This window comes from Corvus hawaiiensis, chromosome 3, assembly GCF_020740725.1.
Source record: "Corvus hawaiiensis isolate bCorHaw1 chromosome 3, bCorHaw1.pri.cur, whole genome shotgun sequence".
In the NCBI taxonomy this organism is placed as follows: Eukaryota; Metazoa; Chordata; class Aves; order Passeriformes; family Corvidae; genus Corvus; species Corvus hawaiiensis.
Window position 1 is genome coordinate 49,245,580 of NC_063215.1, and position 17,937 is coordinate 49,263,516.

General features: G+C 38.6%; 2 long non-coding RNA genes across 5 annotated transcripts in view; one reads left to right on the forward strand and one right to left on the reverse strand.

Annotated features, from left to right (window-relative positions):
• Positions 1–1,536, forward strand: part of LOC125323820 — a 47,227-nt gene extending 45,691 nt beyond the window's left edge. Inside the window, exon 5 of the long non-coding RNA XR_007202664.1 lies at positions 1,478–1,536. This is a non-coding gene — a long non-coding RNA (uncharacterized LOC125323820). The remainder of the gene's footprint in view (positions 1–1,477) is intronic.
• LOC125323819 overlaps positions 1–17,937 on the reverse strand; it is a 77,576-nt gene that overhangs the window by 16,063 nt on the left and 43,576 nt on the right. For 2 of the 4 annotated variants that reach the window (XR_007202657.1, XR_007202658.1), the window contains 3 exons: positions 15,395–15,519; positions 15,205–15,312; positions 8,448–10,780 (listed from right to left, as the gene is read on the reverse strand). This is a non-coding gene — a long non-coding RNA (uncharacterized LOC125323819). Of the gene's footprint in view, positions 1–8,447; positions 10,781–15,204; positions 15,313–15,394; positions 15,520–17,937 lie in introns of those variants that run through there. The other 2 variants (XR_007202659.1, XR_007202660.1) reach the window with 1 other exon arrangement.

The following is a 17,937-nucleotide window of genomic DNA, read 5'->3' on the forward strand; positions in this document are numbered from 1 at the left end:
AAGGGAAGTGAAACTGTTAATTGGTTGTCAAGAAGGATGAAAACATTATTCCTTTGGCTTACTAGATGTTCCCACATAAAAAAGCTTAAGTGTTGTTGTTTGGATCTTTTTTTTTTCATTAAACAAATAAGAAAAGTTCTTGTGAAATCCCTTGAAGTCCAGAAAATCAGAGCATCTCGGTCTGAGTTTGAGGCTATATTTTTTCTATAATGACAATAAATAAAATTAAATGTTTTTCTGAAATGTGAAATCATTCCAGTTCTCAACTGGCAACATATAATTTTAAAAATGTGTCAAAGTAAGTCACAGGGAATTTTTGGAATGTTTACATTTGTTAAGGAAAGATTTGGCAAAACGCATTCTTTAAATGTTTTGATTTCACTAAATCTGCCTCTTTACCCAAAATAAAAAAAAAAAAAGAAAAAAAGGTGAAAGAAACTTTCACTGAGCTCAGATTACAGATAGCTCTTGGGCTATGCAGCTTACATTAAATGAAAAAAAGTCATTAAACTGTAGTTCAGGTCATTGCTTAGTCTACATGTCTGTCAGTCTCCTTTTAACTCCTGCCATGTTTCTCAGATTCATAAGAGCAGACTCTTCCATTCAAAGCCCAACACAAATTTTACCACACATACAGGTTTTCAAATGCAAACTGGAATCATATCATATCCACCCCTAACATGTCTCTTGTAATGTATGTAAAGTGGCTCACTGGGACCATACAAGAAAGCTTTACGAAGAAAACTGCACACAACCCATAAAGACATAATTAACAATTAGCACTGTGAAGGCACAGGCTAGAATATTTTATAAGAGCAGAGATATTTCTGTTGAAAGATTATTAAAAAAAAAAAAAAAAAAACCCAACCAAATAAACTCCAAACTGAAAGATTACAATATATAGCACTAGAGACCTGTTTTTCAATTTATGAGAAAACCAAATAAAATGCATTATGTGCATCCTTAAGAAAACACATTATGTACACTCATATGTACCCTAGAAGCTACACAAAACAAGCTCTCTCCAGTGTGTTACATGCTGGAAATCCTTAAAATTTCTCTTATAGTTTCATGCAATTTATTTCTTATAAATTAATCTACTTCCTCTCCCAGCATGGAAAAGATGTCGTATTGCTATGCTGTTTGGTTTAGCAATGACAACAAGCCATAGACAACATCTAGTAAGTATACAAAACAAATTTAATATTTTCACATCCAAAATATGAAATTCTGCTGGAATGCACACACGGTCTTTTTTTCACACTTTTTGAATCTCACTCTTGTTTCACAATGATATTGTCTCATTGCCTTTAATCAGAAGTACAATCAGTTGTTTCTGTTTGTTACACACTCAAACTCCATGCACTACCTGGTAGGTTATTTGCTTATCTACATGGCCTAAGTAAACTATTCCAAGCATGTCAAAAGATCATCAAGAAGCTAGTGACAATGCTAACTATTTTTTTATTTGCTCCAGCTCTTTGGACTAGATTGGAATGCTTATCCTTTCCTCAGCAGATACTGCACATGGAAGAGATTCAGCAAAGGTGGAAACATGGAGCGTAGCAAACAGCAACAGCACAAGGACCTAACAAAAATGAAACCAGGACCACCAGAAAGAAAGTGGCAGAAAGGTTTTACTTCAGAATTTCATTTGAGAGGATGGACTGAGGTGTGCACGGTTTAGGCTCCAGACTGTTTTTGGCACCAATTAGCAAAAAGACCTACTGACACAATGGTATTTTTGGGGAAATCCTAAATCAGTTAGAATCAACTGCAATATTCAAATTGTCCAGTGCGTAAGTCTATGAGGCCTGATGAGATGCATCCCACAGTCCTGAAAGAATTGGCTGATGTAGTTACCAAGTCACTCTCCATGATATTTGAAAAGTCATGGCAGTCAGGGGAAACCCCAGGTGACTGGAAAAGGGGAAACATTGCACCCATTGCTGAAAAGGACAGAAAGGAAAGTCGTGGGAACTACCAGCTTGTCAGCCTCTCCTCTCTGCTTGGAAAGATCATGGAACAGATTCTCCCAAAAACTGTATTAAGGCATGTGAAGGACAGGGATTTGGGACAGCCATCACGGCTTCACCAAGGCAAGGCCTGCCTGGTCAATCTAGTGGCTTTCTATGCTGGAGGGACTCCATCAGCGGATAAGAGTTATAGATGTTATGTATCTGGACTCCTATAAAGCCTTTGACATGGTCACCCACAGCATCCTTCTCTACACATTGGAGAGAGGTGGATTTGATGAGTAGATGGTTAGATAACTCAGAAAGTTGTATCCTTAAGGGAGTGCCAGTCTGAGAAACCTAATGCAGAAATTTGAGCCTTTCATTTAAGAACCAGTGGCTTCATAATTTCTCTAAACTGCACAGTTACCATAGAAATTAACCCTCCTGTTTAACATTTTAAAAAAATTTCCAACATTTAACTGAAAATCAAAGCTTAATTTAGTGTTTTGACCAATGCTGTGCTAGATAGTAATTTCTACTGTGTGTGTTTCACTGTATATTTGAGCTCTCTGGGGCAGAAAACCACAGTGTTGGTAAGACTTTGCAGCTGGTATGATGATATATAATAAATATTGTAATTACATTTTTCAGACACCATTTTTCTACTTCCTTTATGAAAGGAAATATAGATGGAAAAAGAAAGAAAAGTTGCACTCCAGTTTGTGATCATGCATTTTCATAATGTGTTTTTAATTTATTGATGGGTCATCATGTTCTCCTTTGATTAATTGTCTTCTCATCCCTTAAGTTAAGTGATTTGTCTTGGTACATCAAAATTTGGAGAAATCTTAGTGACTGAGAAAACCCAGATATTACTAAAGAAGAGTTGCTTCAGTTTGCACAAGTTCTAATTTTAAAATTTAATAAGATAGAATGAAACTTCTGGCTAAGTTCTGAGTTTATCAGAACTAATGATCTATCCCCGTGTATCAGCAGTGACGACCTCTAACCTTGCTAACAAAATATTTGTTTACAGAAAAGCTATTTGCAGGATTTAGCACAGTTGATCACAGTATTTACAGCAAGGTGAATGTTTATGTTTAATTTGGCAGACTCATGATAGCTTTTTTGGCAACATAGGTAATTTAAGCCTTTAACCTCCAACAAGCATGTTTTCAACAGACTAACCTATAAACGGTGGGGTTTAAGAGCCCTTGTATCTGTTTATATGTCCAGAACCACACAGTTCCCGCCATGCAAGTCCATGTGCCCAGGGGAGATGTCAGCCTGGTGGCAGAGGAAAGCAAAGGTTTCAGGGTAGGTTTCTGCCAGAGGCAGAGGCAGAGCACGTTTGCCTTCCTCTGGCCTGCCTGCACACCTTGTCCTTGCCCTTCAGGGACTGGTCAGTTCCTTACCTGCAAGGAGCATGACCCTGCCAGAGTCATGTACGTATTCCCGCAGGTGATTGGTTTTGAGCTGTATGTGAGCGATTTCCATTTCCATACCAAGGTAAGGCCATTTCAAAACAGTAGCCTAGAGAAGCTGGTATCCTCCAACTGGGAAACCCCTCAGCCCTTCACACCCCAAATTCTCAGTTGCATTCATCATTTGAGGAGTTTGTATGAAAGCTCGTACAAAAAAAAGTGCCATTTTCCTGCCCTTAAATGAATTGTAGGCAGGAATAACCACACAGAATGTGTCAGCTGCTAAACTAATGATTGGACCCAATGATCTAAGAGATTTTCCACGGATTTTATGACTTTTTTTTTTTTTTTTTTTTTGAGTGATTATTATAACACCATAGAATGGTTTGAGTTGGAAAGGACCTTAAAGACCATTTAGTTCCAACCCCCTGCCATGGGCACTAGACCAGCTTGCTCAAAGCCTCATGCAATCTGGCCTTGAATACTTATACAGATGTGCTTTAAAATTCAGAGCTTGAGTAAGAGGTGGTTTCTCTTTCTTTTGGCCTGACTGCTTCGGTGCTAACATTCTTGGTTGCCTGATAGGAAATGATTACAAAATCCTCACTGTAAGTTGGGATTTAGTTCATGTCCTATGTCCTATCTTCTGTGTGCTAAGAATTAAAGACTTGTGGCGTTTTGGAAATGTGTGTAAGGCTAGAGAACAAAAAACAATGACTATTTTCAAACAATGCATGTCCATGAATAACCATGCATGTCTCTCTAAATTTAATCTTTTGCTATTTATTAATCATATAATAGGGTCCTCAACATTAATTTTGTCCATGGCCAATGAAAAAAGAATTTAACTTTATTAAAGTGATCAATTACTCTAAATGTGCTTTTACAAAATAAAAGCAAGACAAAAACTGTGGCATTCTACAAGCCATATTCTGCCCACTTGAGACTCAAAAATGAGAAGCTAGTCAGTGCAGATTACGTAATTAGTTCTGGTAAAAGTAGTCTTCTAATTTCTTGTACTCTTAAACTAAAAGAAAATACTTGATGGCTCTCTGAGGTGAATCATGCAGAGATTCCTGTAGCCCCAAAGTTTTTTCCAGACTTTCAAGAACCTCAGTCAGACATCAGCTACATTAAACTCCATTTATAGTGTTGTCATGGCCCAGAAGAATAAGCCATTTTCACAAATCTTCAGATTTAGGTCTCAAAGTGGAATGATTGTTTTCAAGGGGAAAAAAAAATGTCAGTTTTCAATTTGTCCTTATTCAAACAGGGGAAAAAATAGTATAATATCGCTTTTCATTGTGATTCCAAATAACAAGAGTTCTAATACCTACCAGCAGAGAGAAAGGCTACTGAATATTATTTTATTGTTGGCTCTTTACCATAATGTTCACAGAATCTCAGCCATTTAGAGATGAAATGCAGCTTTGAAGACCTTCAGCTATGAGCAAGCCACCTTCAGACCCCAACACATTTAGTATAAAACCTCTGCACAGAGCACAGCCCTGACAAGGGGGCTTGAGATCCTTTCTGAATGCAGGTGTGAAAGCTCACTGCAACACCTCATCATTTCAAGGTGAGTTAAGTAAATTGCTTTGTGTCAGAAGGTTTACTGTAACTCACTGTCACACGTTTGTTTTGGTTTATTTGCCTGTCTGTGCAGTTTGCTAGTTTTTCACCAGGAAATGGGTGTGGGGCCCACAGTAACATTTTTGGAGAGAGAAAGCCGTTCACAGATGTTCCACCAGTCCATTGTGGCTGGACAGTATAAAGAGGAGACCCCACTGCTGCACAGAGGTCCCCATCTGGTGGGTTAGACAGAGGCACTTCTCAGGCACCATGACCATCTGGCCCCCAGCCCTGCAAAAACCACCCCTCCCTGAGTGTGAGGTGCTGGCACCAAGATTTGGGGAAAATACTCATGAAAAGAAACTATCTTTCTCAGGACCTTGGGTGAGAGCCTGAAATGATACAAGCAAGGCTAAGATTCGCTGATTTAAATCTGATTTGTAGTGCCAATAGTTGGCGCTGCTCTGAGAGGAAAGAAATTTTATTTCGTATTTGGGGAAATGCAATCTATGTTTCTTCATTGCGAGAGTACTTAATTTTAAAATAAACAGATCAGAATGGTTTGAGAAATAAGGTGAGAACATGCTTTCTCAATAAATAAACAGAGCAGTGGGGATATGACTTGATGTGACTTTTCCTAATGGAATGCGATTTTGACTCTAAACAGCAAATCGGAGTTGTCAGATGATAAAGGTTAGCCTTGCTCTTAAATACTATCACTCTTTTGGCTAATGTTAAATATATCTGCTGCATAAAACAAACTGTACAAGATGGATAAGAAAAAGCATTAAGAATACTCTCAAGCTATCTTTTGTAGGAGCCTGAATGCCACCAAGCACTCCACTAAAGAGCCAGTCTTTGTGGCAACACTGAACCCTCGTGAGGATTTGTGAGTCTTGTGAATCTTAAATAAGTTTTTTTATTAGGAAAGAGACGGAACCTTTTCCACGTCAATGTTTTAAGTAATAGTTCTGAGAGTATTGCCAAACACACCTTTCAACAAATGAGTCACTATGTACACCAGAGGTTGGTTCCTGCAGAACAAAAGGGGACCTGTGACATTTTAACTAAGTTTTACTTCTTCTTTTGGGCTAGACCCATGCCTGATTACAAAACACATTCACATCTAGCATGCAAATTTTCTTTCTCACCATGATTCCAAGCAATATAAATTATAGTTGTTTACATCAAGCTTCCACTGTTCTGAACTCTGAGCTTCTCTTGACTTGGCTAGCAGAGAGACCACAATGTAACTAGTAAACTTCATTCCCTAAGCTATACTGACATCATCCTGGCTGAAAAAAACAAGGAAGTAGGCTAATCAGAGATCTTCTGATTTATATTCTGTAATGAATACAAAGGGGCAGAAACCAAGGTCTTTTAAATGGAAACTGTCAGCAAAAAAGAAAACAGAAGAGAATTATTTTGGGAGGTGGCCAAGAAAGAGCAAAAGGGTCATGGGGGAAGAGGGGATACTAGAAAATGAAGGAATGATCTGAGAGATAATATATACTACTGCAATATTGTCCCACCTGGTAATGTTATGAGCGCAAAATATCATGCCAGTCAGACTTAAGAAAGGAACCATGAAAAAGTATAAATAACTTATTTTTGATTTTGGGTCTGAATTTTGTAACTTTTTTTTTTAGCCCCAAAGAATATTCACTTAGAGAAAATATTAATCAAGTTTAAAAAAAAAAAAAAAAAAAAAGCTTTAGGTTGAAGAAGACTCTTCCATCTATTGAGCATTCTTTATCAATGTCTGTAAATATATTTATGAGACATTTTAATTTCTGAAGGCAGAATCTTTTCTGCTTTCAAAATTTTGGCTTTTCTTTGGTTTTGTTTTTGCTTTTTTACTTTTAGAAAAATAGTTCAGCTGGATCACTTTGAAACCTCAGCTCAACATACTGTTGTTGTCAAAGCTTTTTTCTCCATAAAAGGGTCACATTCATACTCATTTAAGGGTAGGATTTACTGAAAGTAAAATTGAAATGCTTTGTTTCTAATGTAGGTTGAAATTCTGAACTCAGGAATAGCCCCACTGTGACTCTGGCACAGAGCTGAGTGCAGGTACACAGTCCAGGAATCTTCTCCCCCTAGGACACTTCACTGTTCCTCACACCTCTCAGGTAGGATCCTGCTGGACCATTATCTTTTCCCGTTCAAGTGCAAATCTTGAAGAGGTGTGGTGTGCTGTGGCTGCAGACACCTTTCCCCCATTGTGAAGGAGGACATTAATCCTTAAGATCTGTGTGACCAGAAGTGTGTCTGAGGGGGTATGAAGTGGGAGAGATAAACTTGCTCTTGTGACTCACTAACAGAGAAATTTCACTGGCAAGAGAATCACAGAGCTCAGGATGGGTCAGTCTGGAAGGAACCACAGGGGGTCATCTGATCCAACCCCCCTGGTCAAGCAGGGTCATCCTACAGCACACGGCACAGGATTGTGTCCAGGTAGTTCTTGGATATCTCCAGTGAGGGAGATTCCACAACCACTTTGGTCAATGTGTTCCAGTGCTCGGTCACCTGTACAGTAAAGAAGTTCTGACTCATGTTCAGGTGGAACTTCCTGTGCATCAGTTTCTGCCCATTGCCTCATGTCCTAATGCTTGATATCACCAAGCAAAGTCTGGCTCCATCCTGTTGACACTCTCCATTCAGATACTGACAGACATTGATGATGTCCTCTCTCAGTCTCCTCAAGGCTAAACATGGCCAGCTCCCCCAGCCTTTCCTGAGGCATCTGTAATCACATGGATCCAGGAGCAAGGATTTTAAAAAATTGCTTTAACTTGATAAAATAAAAGAGTATTAGTTCTTCTTGATCCTGATGCCTCTTCAAGGCCCGATGCAGATCCTCAGCTGTACTAGTTGTCCTGCTGTGAAGTAGAGTCTCCCATCCCTTTCTTTCATGTCCTTAATGAAGTAGAGAAAAATATCTCTGCTATTCTTCCATAGAGATACCCCTTTCACAGTGATACTTCCAAGATGAAAACACCCTAATTTTCTTTGTAGGTAGTTGACACAGGTCTCAACTGGCCCTTTTGTCAGACTTTTTCTTTGTTACCTTATCTTTTGCATGACAAAGGAGGACCAAAACAAATTAAGCACCTCAACATCCCCTTTGGAGAATAACAGATTTTTCAGCAAGGTGAGCAGGTTTACCAGCAGTAAGACAATTCTGCTGAGCCTTCTCATGCCAGTATTTGGGTTGAGCTGCTGGAGGAAGACTGGCATGCCCAAGGGTACAAACTGGTAAGCACTACTCCTGTGGCCATAACTACAAGGATTGCCTTCTCTGACAGTATGTGCAGCCAACAAAAGGATGCATATACGTCCTTAAACACATCACACACACTTTTGGCATTGAATCTGAGAATGAGGGTCCTGGAGAAAACTGCCAATACAAGAGTACAAAGAACTCTACTTTCAAAGGAAAAGGGAAAGGCCAGGGAAGAAAAATGCAAGCTAAATGAGTTGTGGGAAGACACAGAAATATAAATCCTTTTATTTATTTTTTTAAAATCATATTTGAGACAGAAAACAGTGACACCAACTATAAAAGTTCGACCCTAATGGAAACAAAGTATTAAAGAAAATCAGCTGATCCAACAAAAAACAGTAAAGCAGCTATTGTAGGGAGTTTTAATATATTTTGCTTTGTCCTGAAATCAATAATCATTTGGAAGGGAAGATTTCTTACCTGGCTGATAAGACAGCACTGCAAACAGTTGTAACAGCTGAAGGGCTAGGCATTTTGCAACATACTATAGAAGACAAAAATGTACACATAATCATAGATGTTCAACAACTGGAAGTAGAGTTTCTGCCCAAAGCAGCGATAATAGTGGATTGTAGTAGTGAAACTGACTGGACAGAGAAGCTGGATGTGCAGTAATGCTGCAGAGTGTTAAATGATTCATTTTTATAATGGTTCCACCCACAGGAGTTACTGAGTTAAGCCTGATAATAACCCTCTTTCACACTTGTGCTATGTTGCAGTGAGTGTATGGTATGCTCCAGGAAATGCAATCATTGCTAAGATACCCACACACTATCTGCCAAGAAGATATGTGACCTGACTCCCAAAATTGCAAGAAAATTCAAGGCACTGATTTGAGAAGAACTGTAGTAAACCATTGCACATTCATAAGCAACTGTTAATTGCATCATGTTTCTGAAACTGTTTTACCCATTTTACTGGTGGAAACATTTGTTTAGGTTTTATAGGCAGTCAGTCTTCAATTCTTGTTCCTGGCATTCCTCAGTACCATGCTTGATGTTTATGTCTCTTCAATGTCATTTTAAAAAGTCTCATATTCAGCTGCTTACAGTGAGTAGGAAAAATATGCACCTCACAGAGCCACCTTTTGTGAAATACACAGGCCAGTCAAGCAGTGACTGATACCAGTTCAAATGTGCTATTAGAGAAGTAGCTTCCTGACTTATTTTCTAACACAAACACAGAAATAAAACCAGTGATCACTAGAAATTTGAATTATTAGTTTGATATACCCTTTATAACCTCTACAGATCAAACAAATCACCTAACAAATCCTTCCTCATTTTATCTGTCACAAGCAAAACTTTCTCGCAGGCAAAGCCTTTCTGCCTTGCTATAAAGTTGCTTGAATTCATCTGTTAAGGAGAAACAAAAATCTTATTCAGAAGTCTTTAAATATCTTTCCATTTGCATGACCTCTTTATTGCCTTCACGTTTCTTGAGTGCTGTAATCTGCTGGTACTGTTATGTTAGATTTGTGAGAGCTCCAGATACAGGCATGGAAAGGTTTTTTCTGTACTGTCACTGACACACTTGCTGCCTTGCTCCTGGGAGGTGCATGGAGGGCTTCTTGCTCAGCTCACATTTACAGGCACCCGTTCATGTACTGTGTAAACCCTCTGCACAACACTGAGTGCAGCAATCCCAGACATCTATGATTTAAAGGTATGGAATTTTTACTTTTTACTTACAGGAATGCTTATAAGAGCTGCCAAATAAAAATACACAAATAAAGAAAACAACAGTCTATTTCTAATAACATCTGGGCAGAGCTGCATTATAGAATTTTAATATTAAAATTTCAGTATTTGCAGCATGTATTGAATGACATCAGTCAGACCACTCTCACTAATCTTTTGAAAAATGAAACAAAACTAAGCCATAAAGCAACATCTTGGGCTAGTTATGGCACTGCTGATGTGCAGCTGATGGAACTTTTCTTTATTGCATCAAATCAGACAATGAACTCAGAATGTGAGCTTGCAACATTGTGTTATGTGTAGAAGTCCTTCATTCTAAATAGTCAGAAAAAGGTAAGTAGATTCCAGCAACTTTTGGCTATGCTACTGTGTGGTCGAAAGTATAGGCTGGCTGTGATGGGATGTACCAAGGCTGAGATCGTCTTTATTCTTCTGACCCCATGCATCAGCCTTATCCATTATTACTGAACTTGTGTTCTCTGAACCTGACTTCTTTCTGTCCAGTTTGGCATCTTGCTCTTGTCAGTTGGAGATTTCATGCTCCATTGAATGTAAGTATGAGTCTTGTGTATTGCTGACAACCTTCATTCCATATCGATAGATCATAAATGTGATGTTCTATCCAGCAGAATTCTTCAAGGTCTGAGCAGTTGGGTGCTTCAGTACTGCAGTACTTAGAACTTGCAAACATGCAGAATTTTTGTTGTTTTTGTCAAGCTGGACTTGCACCTGCTCTTGCTTTGTAAACAAATCTAAAAATGCTGTTGCAAAAGTCCTTCTTCCCAAGCTGTTTCTTGCAGGAATTTTTGAACTTCCAGCCTCCGTGTATTAATTCCTTTCCTGTTTGGTACAAGTAAGATAATTCTTTTTTCAATCCATTTCATTGATATCTCAACTGTACCAACAACTCTCTGCAGGTGTTGGAATTCAGAAAAGAGCAACCATTTATTTCTCAGTGTTTGTGGTTTGGTGGAGGGAGGCAGCTGGATATACTGTACACTTTGAGAAGAACTTTTTACATATCTATCAAATATTTATGTTACCACATATCATTGATGCCAGAGCAGGAAATATGGTCCTATCTGATTTTGTTTCATTTAAGTGGGAATGGATCTAGCAATCTCCCTGTTTTAAAATATTATACTGCCCCTGTCCTTCCATGTTATTTATTCAACATTCAGCCATGTGACATCATGTTCAGTAGCCTCATCTTTACATGAGCACCTTGAAACTTAATATTATTAATTTTTAAGCTGGACCAGGGATAAGAATCGTATAGGATAAGATAATTTCCTTTCTTTAAAGCTGAGCTGACTATGCTGAAGGCAAATGCTGACAGAATCTCTTTGCATTTTCTGCTTTTTCCTCTAAGTCTCATTTTTCTTGTTTGCTTCTTCACATAGGCCTCATAAAAAATGATTATTTTTAAGAGCGATCTGAGACACTTCAATAGTAGACTCTCAGCAGGGATCAGTGACGTCTGAGTAATTCCTTCCAGCTTTGGCTGACATGACAGGGATATGCAGGACTGGCAGAGAACTAATGCAGTTGCTAGATAAGTAAATCACTAAAGTAAAAGAAGAGAACATGGTCTCTTTTTGGACTGGAAATTGAAAAGTCTGTAGTTCTGTCAAAAAAACACCCGACACTCTCATAAGTTCCATTCCACAAGCAGAAGTGTGTGTGTATCTTATCCTGAATGATTAAGATGATCAGCTGATTTGTTACTATGTATCCTTCTTACATCACCGCATTGTAATTCTAATAAATGTTCCTTCATCTTTCTCTTGCATCTTATCACTTGCATCAGTCCTGAGGTACAGGAGGTTCCTGCTAATTGACTTCTCAATATACAGGTTCTCCATCCCTACCACCAATTATTTATGGGTGATCTCTGTCTTTTCCCCTTACATTTAATTCTCATTAATTTTAATTAGACTCAGACGAAGCTCAAACCCTTTAGCAAAATTTATAAGAAAAAGGAAAAGAAACATTGCATGCTTGCCAGATGAATTTTCACAGAGCTCTCACAGCTCTAATTTACACTACAGACGCACCAGGATGTGGTTGGAAGAAGCCTTGCGTTTCCTGCTTGTGCATGCTTTGGATGCATGACCTCAAGATGTCAAAAAGTCAGTGGGTCATGGGGACAAGTCTGGCTTTGTGGGTTATGCTTTCTGGCTTGCAGATATGAAGCACGTAAATAACTTTTGAAGATACAAGATTTAGTTTAAACAGCTGAGGAAGTCACTGGGTTTCCTTTTCTGCTCTGAAAAAGACTTATATATTTCAGCCTAAAACTTCTTGATTGCTTCAGCTTTTCATAAGGTAAATATAACAACAGGGAAAGTGTATCATGAAATGACATACTAAAATCCAGAAAAATAATTTATCAGCATTTAATTTTTTTAAGAATATGCCTGGCTGATGGACATCCCCCACAGCTAGTTTTTTAGCTTTGTCCTTCCTTTTCATTATATACCATGAAAAAGTGAGTTCTGTTCAGTTTCTAAAATGTATTGAGCTCTGCAGGGGTGAGGAACCTTGATCAGATTTAACCTTGGTGGCCTGCCATCCGGATTAGAAAGAGCAATCTTAATGGGTTGCAGGTGCAGCTAAATGGCATCATTAATGTGGTGGAAGAGACCCTCAGGGGGTCTTAAAAGTTTCCTATGAAAATCCACCATCACATTAAAGGACTGAGATGATTTCCTTGCTTTGTGGAATCACATTTTCAGTGACTAGAGATGTCTCACAGAAGTACTTCTGGAAATCAGAGTCCTTTGGTTTATCAATGACTTGACAAAACATCTCATATACAGTTTCTCTGCAGGTGTTGGAATCAAAGAATTGTTTCAGTTGGAAAAGATCTTCAGGATCATCTAGTCCAATCATTATGCAGAGGCATTTCCATAGGGGCATGTCTGCAGTCCAATGAAAAAAATACACACTCTCCTGCACCTCAGGATCTTAGCAATAAGATGTGAGAGAAAGATGAGGGAACATTTATTAGAATTGCAGTGCAGTGACGTAAGATTTACAAACACTAGCCAATGAGTTGATCAACTTCACTGTTCAGGATATGATAAGAACATGTTCTTGCTTGCAGAATGGGACTTATGAGAGTGTCTTATTTTGACAGGACTACAGACATCTTGCTATGGAAATGTTCCAATGAACCAGGACATTTCTGTCTTTCCCTGTCCTGCCTTAAAAATTATATCATACCAAAATATGACTCCAAAAATAACCCACCCAGCAGGATAAATATATTACAGGGGAAGAAACCTCTGAGGAGATCTGATGGACAAAACATACGGCCTCTCTCACTCCAAACATAATTCCAAAAGGCCTCTTTTTCTCTTACAGGGAAACCAAATTAAATGTATTTCCTATGTTTTCAGTATTCGCAGTGTCACACTTGTAGTTTGGAGATGAAAATAGAAACTGTCAGAGAGATGCAGTTTTTGAAATGGTGATAGTGTGTCATACTTAATGCCCCAGTCTAAACTAGCAGTGACCTGGCACCTTGTTCTTAGTAAATGGGACATTACCATATGGAATTTCCAGGAGATTGAGGTCTGCTGAACCTCACAGCCTGTTACTCTTCTGACTGCTTGAATCAGTTGCTATAATCAGTAGCCCTGAAAAATATACTGAAGGCTTGATCATGTCAATTATCGTCTTTCATACACAAATTCCTTTTAGCCACGCCTGACATACACTTGGAGTAGGTAAATATTTACCCTGCTAAAGGCTCTTTCACCCAAAGGTGAAGGCCATTGGCTACATTCACATTCCACAGCACTTGGTCCTGGGTCTCTCCTGGGTCCTCAGGCCATTAGACAGTTATTTTTTTCTGTGTATTTTATACACTTCAAAGGGTCTGAAACAGTATGAGGGCTGTGATGGAGCATATCAGCATTACTGTTTTATACTGTTAAGCCCTGCATGCCCTGCATGTGCTGGAGATGACCGAGTGCAAAGTCTCCTAGAAGACTACAAAGGCAGGACTGTGTAGTGTTAGCCACAGAGCATATTTGTAGCCATCCCTGGAGTGAGATTCCCCCAGAGATGCACCTGGGGTTTGTTTCAGAAGAGATACAGCTGACTGACCCTAAGTGGGAGCTCGAGAGTGAGTAAGATTTGTGCAGTGCAGGCTGGCAGTGATGAGGACTAGAGAACAAATTGCAGACCCAAGAACCACCTGGCAGTAATGCACACAAACACACATTTGTTGAAGCCCTGATACTGGCTGAAATTTTTAACACTCATCAAAGCTATGTACTGTTTATGCTCTTGCAGGCTAATCAAAAAGTTACAAAGGAAAACCTTAGGGACAAAATCTGCTCTGTCACAGAGCTCAGGGATACTGGATGGCTGCATTGGGACAGCTTCTCTGTGAACAACACTGTCATTGACTTGAATGCAAAGAATAAGCTTGCACCAATTTTTCATAGAAGCAAGTTTCCTCATGGACAGGCTATTCAATGATTAACTGCTGCTAATGGACTAAGATGCTTCTTATATTCCTTTTAGATAATACTATAAGTATCAGTACACGCATGGAGGGGAAAAAAACCAAAAAAACCCATCTAGAATCAGCAATTAACACCACCTGATCCAGCCTAATCTTTTATCTCTTCTTATATTTTTATTGTTTAAACCAAATAAAATTAGAGCTGTTTAAATTACTATTGGGTTTTTTTTATTAGTTTTCTTTTTTTTTCCCCTAAAATGATCACCTTCATTCTATTTAAAAAGAACAGTGAGAACAAATTTGCCACTTATTTATTTCTCTATCTAAGTAGCTCCTGGCATAAAAAAAAACCCCTTTTATTTGTTACAGGTATTCTCATATACACAGATTTCACCTCCAGCTGCACTCTAGTGTTTAGGTTGCTTGGGTGAGCAGTACTTTTACTACTACATTCTGATATCAGCCATCAGGAACATGAGGGTGGATTTCGACAGTCAACATCAGGAAATGAGACTGTTCAGAGTCAGTTCTGCTCCCATCAGAGCAAATGAATTCCCTTCATCACCACTGCCTGGGTTCTCTCACCATTGAGGTCTCCAGGGGTTTTGCCACTGACATCAGCAGCAAAGACCCAATATAAGCTGCCTGGTTTAGAACACCTGTGGATCTTGCAGTACTGGCAGAGCATTAATAAGTGTCCCATTGTTTCAGGGCCTTTCACATCAATGCTACTCCAAAGCCTTTAAGCCATTTGGGGTCTTTATACAATGCCAATATTACTTACGGTTTCACAAAGAGTCACATACTCTTTATAAGAGAGCCTGGCAGGATCCACATTGATCTGGTGCCTTCTTTTAGTTTTAACTTTCTTTTGCTCCAGTTTGGGTCTTACCTGTTTCAAAAGGAAGTGGACTGTGATGTGGTATCCAACCTGACTGCCAAAATCAGAGCATGGGATCTCAACAAAAACTCACTGTGGTCAAGGATGAGTTTGGCACTAATTCAGTGGGATTTGGACCAGGCACTCTTCAGTTTCCTCTTTCATGCTCAAATTTTGGATCCCTGTAATGCGTTTGACTTCTTTGGAAGGTACCCTGATCTGCAGGAGGGAGAAGAGAAAAATGTTTCCTTTTGTATTTGTTTTCTTTAAACATTTTCTCCTACATTGTTTCAAATCCTTTTGATTTATAGATCAGCACACACCCAAAAACAGTCCCTGGAAGCGACAAGGATTCAGAGGCTTGTTTGTACAGCTTTAGACCAAAGTCTGCTTAACTGTGAAAAATAACATTTTTGTAGGCTGTTACTTCTTAAAGTAGTAAGCTGGTGCCTTCTGGAAATCTTTGAGGAACAGTTTGTTTAGGAGTGAATCTGCTTAGGTCAATATACAATCTTATTTTTCTGGTCTCTATGAGCTAACAGTCTCAAGCAAAACAAGCAGAAAAGGTACGCAAACATATGAAAAAAAGTACAAAGAACAGAAATCTTATTTAATTATTAGAATTCATTCTTGGAAAAAAGTCAAATATTCATATAAATTATGTAGCCTTAACAATCTGTTTTCAGAAAGAGACCAAATCTCTGAGAGTTTTTCAACTGGAGTGGAGAGCAATTCAAATGACTTTTTCATTGTGAAGAAACAATGCTTTTCTGTTGGTGCAAATAGTGTCTACTCAGGCATCAACAAATAGATGGCATGTAGACCAGCAGAAAATTTGGCAAAGAGGCCCTATGTCTTCTAACACTCTTCTCCTTAGGAAACTCAGATTTCACATTACTCTCAATCAGAATTAAGATGTAACAGAGGCATAATGTGGGGAAATAATTCTGCAAGCCAGTGAAGCATTTCTATATGTGAGGAGACTTTTCTTGATGTAAAAACTTGCTTTCCATGCTTTTAATGCTGCCCCAACACTTCTACAAGTGGCTTGTTAGGTACTACAGCAGACTTCATTGTTGTCAGCGGCCATTTGATCAGCTGGGAACATGTGCATGTGGAGCAGAGGAAAATATTCTTGAAATTGCCTTACTTTAAACTTTGAAGCAGTCTGACATTCAGATTTTGCTTCTCATGTTTTTTACCACAGCTAGTCTTATGCTAAGTCCATCTCAGTATAGAAATGGGTCTATAATCTTAGCACTGGAATTTCTCTTCCATTTCACTCACTCCCTACTGAATGTAAAACACAACCCTCTCTAACCTTTTCCTGATTTCCTTCCTCATACTTAGTCATTGAATTACAAGTTGCATCAAGACAAAAAGCACAACTCTGAGAATCATATTGATCAGTCAGTTTCGTGTTCTTTCACTGCCTGCCCAGACCAAGACACTCAGAGCACTGACAGTTTTACAAATTCCCTGCCAATAGTTTTTAACCATCACAGTTTTGAATCATAAGTGATGTCCAAAAGCCATGCAGGGAAACAGCCTCCTATTATGCATTGTAGAAACGCAAACAAGTAACATAATGCATGTATGTAACTCTGCATTTATCATTACTCAATAACACATCAACTTTTAGCATTGCATTTCATGAGAGTTAATGAATTCCAGTATACTCAGCTCTAAGGATGTGGGAGAAGTCAGTATCTTAGTTGGGTCCCGATGTTTCTACTTAGTTTAATTCAGCTCTTAGAGAAAATCTGTTGTTGAAGTCAATGAATATTTAACTCAAAAAACAATTGAATAAGGACAGAGAACTAAATTCAACATTCATTTGGTTAAATGTCTTTTGGCTGAAGAACAGCAGAATTGGGCCTTAAGCAACATTTTCAGAAAAAAAAAGACCTGAAAAAACCTCAATAACAGAATTCACTATTTCCTACACTAACCAAACAATGTATTACTGATGTCAGTTTCCTATGGGAAAGTTTGCAGTCACTGCTCTGCATGAGAGAGAACACTGTACAGAGTCACATCCATGCAATACAATCTACATAAGTGCTCCCATTTTTTTCCTTAACCACTGGTAAATTAAACTGTAAAAGAGAGCAATTTTATAATAGCTTTCTATCAGTTTTATCAGTTTTGAGAATTTCATCTCAGGACACAGCTCTGCCTGACCTTGTGTCAATCAGGCACATCTGCCTCATTTCAATATCCACATCAGTATGCTACTATAGGACAAATCTTTAAGTTGATCACTGCCTTCAGGGTCAGCTTAGACTGCAAATAATATAAATACTTCCTATTCAAATCCTGTCTTTATTTCCCTGAGAAAAGCTGAAGCTAACAGTAGTGATACCTAATCTGTCCTTTTTTATCCAGACGTGAATAACAAAAACAAAATTACTCCACACCCTGAGGAAACAAAATGGCTTGTTTACCTTAAAATAACTTTGTCATTTTTGCTTCCTTAAGATGAACATATTTTGTCTGCTCAACAGGAAACAGGTAACTGAAACATGGAGTCCTCTCCCAGAGCTTTTCAGGTGAGCAAAGCTCAGACCAAAGTCCACATGGTATTCACCCAAAAACACAGACACACAACAGGAAAAATGCATTTTAAGTCTGTAT